Source organism: Mastomys coucha, unplaced genomic scaffold (genome assembly GCF_008632895.1).
Source record: "Mastomys coucha isolate ucsf_1 unplaced genomic scaffold, UCSF_Mcou_1 pScaffold23, whole genome shotgun sequence".
NCBI classification, from domain to species: Eukaryota; Metazoa; Chordata; class Mammalia; order Rodentia; family Muridae; genus Mastomys; species Mastomys coucha.
Window position 1 is genome coordinate 100,366,177 of NW_022196906.1, and position 7,750 is coordinate 100,373,926.

Consider the following 7,750-nt stretch of genomic DNA (forward strand, 5'->3'; position numbering starts at 1 on the left):
AAAAAAAAAAAGAAGAAGAAGAAGAAGAAGAAGAAGAAGAAGAAGAAGAAGAAGAAGAAGAAGAAGGCTGGTGTTTCTCTGCTTCCTGATCGAGGATGTTACATCCTCCACAGCGACTGTATCCTCTCAAACTGAGAACCAAAATAAACACTTCCCCTTCAAATTGTTTTAGTCAGGCATTCTGTCACAGAACAAGGAAAGTGACCAATACCAGGGATGTGAGTTGGGCGATCAGCCATGCATGGACTGTTGTTGAAACTAGGGAGGGAGCGCTTCCACAATAAAAACCTAGGACAAGGGGCTGGGAACAGAAACCCCCAAATCATTGCCGTGAAAGGAAGCAGGAGCTTGTTTCCCCTCCCAGAATGAAACTCAGCCACGGGAAGTCCAAAGTGTAGCTGCCATATACTGTATCTGCCGGGTGCCATTCCACCTTTGCGCCCTATGGTTCCTCTAGGTTAAATCCAAGCCCTCTTGCGGTCAAGGTGACTCTCGGAGTTCCAGCTCCTGTGTTTTACTTCCGAAAAAGAAGGGTGAAAAGAGAAACCGCTTGTAACCGAAGCTGATTTCCTTTTAAGACCTTACCTAAAAGGCACATGTACATGCCCAGCGACATCCTCTTAGGATTCATTGGCTAGAACTGTCACATGATCCTCCCAGCCATGAGGACTGTCATTGACATCAGGACTGAATCCTGGCATAGCTAAACAGGTTAGCTTGTGCTGTGACACAACCCTGTTTAGCGGAGTGCACTTCTCACCCAAAGCCTGCTGGGCTTCGGGCAGTATCTCTCCTCCATGTGTTCGTGTTTGTGTTTGTTTGGTATTCCTGGCCACTCCTCCTCATGCCACGCAGTGTGGGCAAACAAGCTATTGGGAAAGGAGTGACAGAAAAGACTCTAGTAATCTTAACTGCCATTTGGAAATGTCACATTTCACTTCTTCTTCCTTTCTCTCTCTCTCTCTCTCTCTCTCTCTCTCTCTCTCTCTCTCTCTCTGTGTGTGTGTGTGTGTTTGTGTGTGTGGTGGTGGTGGTGGTGGTGCATGTGCTCATGCAGGTATGTGTATGTGCACATGCAAGGGCATGTGGAGACCAGAAGTCAATGTTAGGTGCCTTCCTCAATTACTCTCTTGTCTTTGGAGATGGAGTCTCTCCCTCCCTGAACCTGGCCAGTGAGCACTAGTGAACCTGCCCCCACCTCCCATTACTGGAGCTCCAGAGACCCTCTGTGCCACCCAGCTATTTACATTGGTGCTGGCAGTCTAAGCTCAGGACCCCATGGTCACACAGACACTTTACCAACTGAATTATGTCCCAAATCTCTAGTGTCATTCTTTTCGAGTACTGGAGCTGGAACCTGCATGCTGAGGACGACCTACGTCGCTGGCCCCTCTGTCCTCACTTTATTGGCTCAGTTATCCAAGTGGCTCTGTCTCATCTTAAGGAGCAAGGTATGGTTCGCTCCCCCTGTGGCCGAAGAAAAGGAGACCATCAGGTTCTCTGCACGAGGCAGAGGGTAAGCTGTTGTCAGCCTTTGCTAAAATGGGGAAGAGATGAAAGGAGACACCCTGAGGGAAATTAGTCCGCATTGAATGGAAATGGGTAAAATTCATCTATTAGCAGAACCTCATCTCGCTATTTCTTTTAATCTACCCATATGTTGTTTATAACAGACACACCTGAAATGAAACAAAGCTGTGGGCTGAAACGAAAGATGTGAAAACTATCACAGGAAGAAGCCTGTCCTAAGACACATTTAATCATCTCTCTTGAGACTGAAGAAATTGAAGACAAGCCAGTTAATCTCATCCCCCCCCAGAGCCTTCACAGTTGTGAAGAATAGGAGAGGAACCGCCAGGGATGAGAGAGGAGCATGTCTTGGAAAAGGAGATGCGAGTATTGAAGGAGACTGGGTGAGATGGGAGGGACCCGCAAAACAAAACGCGCACAGGGGCAAGAGAAGGAGGATGCTGATGCCAAGGCTGGAAGGCAGCATCTGATTCCAGTCCTGCCCTCTTGAGCACTCTGTCACCCACTTCTTCAAGGAGACTCGTGAAGGCCCTAATGTAATGCTTTTATTTTTTTATTTCTAAAAGTAATACATACAGGGCTGGAGAGATGGCTCAGTGGCTAAGGGTGCTGGCCGCTCTTCCAGAGGACTGGAGTTCAGCTCCCAGCACCCAGAACCACTTGTACCTTCAAGCTCTAAGGAATCTCACGCCTCTTCTGGACACTGTACCCACCTGCATAGGTGAGGCATAGACACACACACAGAGAGACAGAAAGAAAAGGAGTTTAACAAGACAGGGTCGGCAACATGAGAGCAGCAGCTAGTCCTGAACATTAGAGTAGAAAGCAGCACAGCAGTCTGGAACAAAGACCTGGCCTGCCACGGAAAGGAAAATGGAGACCGTTCTCAATGATAAGTCTAGACGTAAAAATCCAAGTAAACTCTAACCATAGTTCCAGGAGCTGAAGGGGGGCGGGGGTCAGACATGCCAGTAACCTTAGCACTCAGGAGGCTGAAGCAGAAGGATTTGTATGAGTTCAAAGCCACCGTGAGGCTAGATAGTGAGGCAGTGTTTTGTTTTGTTTTAAAAAAAAACGAAAAACAAAACAAAGCACCAGATATGGCAGCTCAGGCTTATGATACCAGCACTTCAGAAGCTGATGCAGGAGGATGATCATGAGTTTGAGTTCAGCTTGTATTACAAAGCTGGGGGAACGGGGTTGGGGTGGTGGTGGCAAATGACTTTAATCCTGGTACTCAGGAGGCAGAGGCAGGTAGCTTTCCATGAGTTCAAGTCCAGCCTGGTCTATAGAGTGAGTTCTAAGACAGCCGGGACGACACAGAGAAACTCTGTCTCGAAAACCAAAATAAACAAATAAATAGATAGATAAATAAATAAATAAATAAATAAATAGGAAAAGTGATACAGGGGATTTGTTGGATGTCATGTTGGCAAGGAGGAGTTTGATGATGGCTAATCTTGTCAATTTAATTATGTGGAGATATGCCTAGGAGATTAATTTTTTGGTGTGTGTGTTCTATGGTAAGGGGCCGTACTTATGCACCTCTGCATGTGCGTGCACAAACACACACACACACACACACACACACACACACACACACAGGTTAGAACTGGCTCTCTCCTTCCACCATGGTGCCTGGGGTTTGAACTCAGGTTGGTAAGATTTGCTGTACAGTGATTTCTTTCACCCACCGAGCCACCTCCGTGGCTTGGCCAGGAAATGAATAACATGTAGTTTGAGGTCTGTTTATGAGTACATCTCCTCTGCTATCCAGCTTTTCTTTGCTGAGACAACAGTGGAATAAGCAAGCTAAAAGGCTGGACACGATGATATAGCAAGTTTGAGGCCATCTCAGGTTACCCGAAACCCTGTCCCGAAATGAAACGAAATAAAAACAAACATAGCTATCCTTGATGTATGTAGGCTTAACCACAGAGCATCAAAGCACATGAGGCAAAAGCTGAGGGACCTGCAAGGGAAAAGATGAATCCATGCTATTATAATTGAGGGCTTAAATGTTCATCTGTCGAGGAGAGCCAGAGCCAGAAGTGATGAGGGCAGAGTGAGCTCAACAGCACCGAGCATCGATGGAATAGAATCAGCCGGCACCCTTCCCTGGTACAGTTAAGCTAGAGAAAGAGATAAAAGGCTTTGGAGTCAGGAAGGAAGAAATAGAAGCGTCTCTGCTCGCAGGCGATGTGATCTTATACACAAAACCCCCAAACAGCCAACTAACCACCACAACAAAACCCCTATGGGACTTAATTAAACATATGCAGTACAGTTTTGAAGGCTACAACAATACGGGTGTACGAGTGTGTGTGTGTATGATCTGGCTGTGATATCGAGCGCCCTACTGAGCACAGGAGGAGCTGGCCAGTGAGGCAGGTGTCCCCCTCCTTCCTCACCACTCCCTGCGTGCTCAGTGAAGAAGACAGCCTTCCTCCACAGAAGAATATTCTTCAGTCTATACACCTCTGCTTGGACCTCAGAGCAAGCCCTCAGAGTCGACATATGAGGATCGGTAGTATTTCTATTCATTAACAGTGGATTACTGCCCAAAGTCAACAAAACAACCAGTTCTGCTTCATTAACAAATGTATTTGGGAATACATTTTCAAATATTTATTTATGTTCATATGTATGTGTGATTGCTTACCTATATGTCTAGGCACACATATATCTGTTGGCCTGGTTGCCAACAGATGCCAGAAGAGGGAGTTGGATCCCCTGGAACTGGAGTTGCAGACAATTATGAGTCACTGTGTGGATGCTGGGAACCAACATGGATCTCCTGCAAAAACAGAAAGTGCTCTTCACCACTGAGACATCTCATTCCTAGGACCAATTTGGTTTTTAATTTTACATATATGGGTGTTTTGCCTGCATGTATGCTTTGTGTACCACATGATCCCCTGGTACCCTTCGAGGCTAGAAGAGGACATCAGTTGTGAGCTGCCATGTGAGGGCTGGGAATTGAACCCATTGTCTGGAAGAGAAGCCAGTGCTCTTAATCACTGAGCCAACTTTCCAGCCTCCCTAGGAGTAATTTTAATCAAAGAAATGGAAGACCGGTACATTGAAAACCATAAAACATTGATCAAAGAGATTTCTGACAGAAAAGGAAAGATAACCCAACCCATGTTCAATAAATTAGAAGAATTCACGTTGAAGTATCCGTCCGAGCTGAAGTAAGTGGCAGGTGCAGGGCTCATTCCTACCGGAGTTCTACAGACACAGGAAAGAGATATTCTAAAATTCACAGGAAACTACAAAAGACCCTGAACTCCCAAAGTTGTCTTGATCAAAAAGAACAAAACTAGAGGCGTCACATCACAGTACCTGAATTTAAAATGCTTTCAGGGACGATAAAGCAAAACAGTACGGCACCAGCATAAGCACAGAGTCGAACAGAAGAGAGGGCTCAAAAATAAATTTGGATGGCAATGAAGCAAATACCTTTGTTTACAATTTTTTTATTTATTTGGGGCGTGTGTGTGTGTGTGTGTGTGTGTGCGTGTGCGTGTGCGTGTGTGTGTGTGTGTGTGTGTGTGTGTATGCACATGTGCGCAGGAGCATGCCTGTATGCACACACCTGTGGTATATGCAGATGCACTTGTGTATGTGCTTGCCCGTGTACACACATGTGGTTCTATGCAGATGCACATGCTGGTGACTATGTGCAGGCTGGACATTAACATTGGATAGTCTTACTCTGTCATTATCCAACCTGTTTTCTGAGCCAGCTCAGAACTCACTGATTCATAGAGACCATCTGGACAGGGATCCTCTTGCCTCTGCCTTCTCTGCCCTGGGACTGCAGCTATGTATTGATGCACCTAGCTTTTTACATGGCTCTGGGGAAATTGAACTCAGGTCCTACTTGGGCAGCAACCACTTTACCACCTGAACTGACTCCTCACCCTCAAATAACCTGATTTTAAAAATGAGCAAAGGATATGAATAGATATTTCCCAGATGAAAGCATATCACGTACCAAACCTCACTAGTCATCAAGGAAGTGCAAAACAGAACCAGAGTTACCACCTCACAGTCCTGAGAATGGTGTGTAAAAGGCGCCAAGAGTCGGTAAGGGAGAGAACAGAGCCTTCTTGCTTGCTTGCGCGCGCGCGCACACACACACACACACACACACACTGTGGGCAGGGATGGGAAAGGTACTGCTGCTGTGGGAAATAGTGCTCCAGAACTAAAACCGGAACCATGGATATGACTCAGCAACAGAGTGTCTCCGTGTATACCCAAGGCAAATAAAACTAGTACATTGAAGAGATATCAGATGAACAGGAATGCTGGCACATACCTATGATCCCAGCACTCAAGAAGCTGAGGCAGGTGGATCTCTGTGAGTTCCAGATAGCCTGGTCAACAAAGTGAGTTCCAGGGTAGCCAAAGTGACATAGTGAAGATCTTGATTTGAAAAACAAAAAAACCAAGCCGGGCAGTGGTGGTGCACCCCTTTAATCCCAGCACTTGGGAGGCAGAGGCAGACAGATTTCTAAGTTCAAGGCCAGCCTGGTCTACAGAGTGAGTTCTAGGACAGCCAGGGCTATACAGAGAAACCATGTCTAGAAAAAAACAAAAAGAAAAAGAAAAAGAAAAGAAAAGAAAAACAAAAAAACCTCAAAACAAACAAATAAAAGAATAATAGGAAGAGGGAGGAGAGGAAGAGGGGGAGGGGAGAAAGAGGGAGGGGAGGAGGACCCTGCATCATGTTCACTGTAGCATTATTTACAAGATATGAAATTAACCTAACCATCTACAAATGAATAGTTAAATATGCTTTTCCAATGAGATGTTTATATACAATAGACTGTTATTCAGCCACAAGCAGGAATGAGGTTCTGTTGTTTGCTGCAATGGAGATGAGTCTGCGGCACATCTGAGTGCAAAGAACTAGTCAGGCCAAGAGGACTGCGGCATAATTTCATCTGTAAGTGGAATCTAAAACAGTGGAAATAAATAGAAGTAGGGCCAGGCATGGCTGCGCCTCTCTGTAAGCCCAGCACTTGGGAGGTGGAGACAGGAGTATCCAGGGCTTAAGGTCAATCTTGGCTACATAGGAAATTTAGGCTAGCTTGGGCTACAATGAGATCCAGTCTCAAAAACTAAACAAAGCAAACCAAACCAAAATAAAAAGCCCTTAGAAAACCTCCTAGAAGCAGAGAATAAAACCTGGTGGGGGGTGGGGTTAGGGGGAGGGCAGGGCTTGTGGTTGGGAGAAGGTCGAGAAACGGATATTTCACGCATAGACAGTTCCTGTTTGAGGGTACAGGGACTGGTTATCTGTTCAAAAACATGTTGATGATCGTTAATAACAATGTATCATCTCTTCAAAGATTGCTGCAAGAGATCTTCCAAGCCTCACACACAGGAGGATAATTATGTGGTGTGATGAAACATCATTTAAGTGGTATTTTTTTTTTGTCATTTATAATTTACTGCAATTTTAAAAACCAATTGTGCATTAATACACTCATGGAAAACAGCTGGAAAAGCTGGTTGTGAACAGCTACACTGGAGACTAGAAAATAGCATTGCGGGGGGTGGGGTTGAGGGGGGCCCTGGAGAGATGGCTCAGCGGTTAAGAGCACTGACTGCTTTTCCGAAGGTCATGAGTTCAAATCCCAGCAACCACATGGTGGCTCACAACCATCCGTAATGAGATCTGACGCCCTCTTCTGGTGTGTCTGAAGACAGCAACAGTGTACTTACATTATAATAATAAATAAATCTTTTTTTAAAAAAAGAAAGAAAATAGCATCGGAATTAAGACTGAGTAAAGGAGAAGGTGCATTAAGCCTGTGAGTTGAATGACAATATTGTTAAGATTATAATTGCCTTTTTCACAAACATGGAAGGACTGATACCAAAATTTATGTTGAAATGGAAAGACCTGGAAAGACCAAGGCAGTCTTAGGCAGAGAGAGTAGAAGGCCAAAGAGCCTGAGCCTCCCTTGTCTGAAGACTTTGAGGCTGTGGGATGCAGACAGGATGGTGTTGTCTGGGATAAACTCATAGATCTCTGAGACACAATGGAGTCCAGAAACAGATGCCAGATTCTGGCCAAGCAATTTAAGGCACTTCAGTTGGCAAATACTGGAGCAACTGAATATTTATGTCACCGAGGTTAATATTGACTCCTTTTTTTTTTTTTAGTGAGAAAAAATTTTTTATTAGATATTTTCTTTATTTA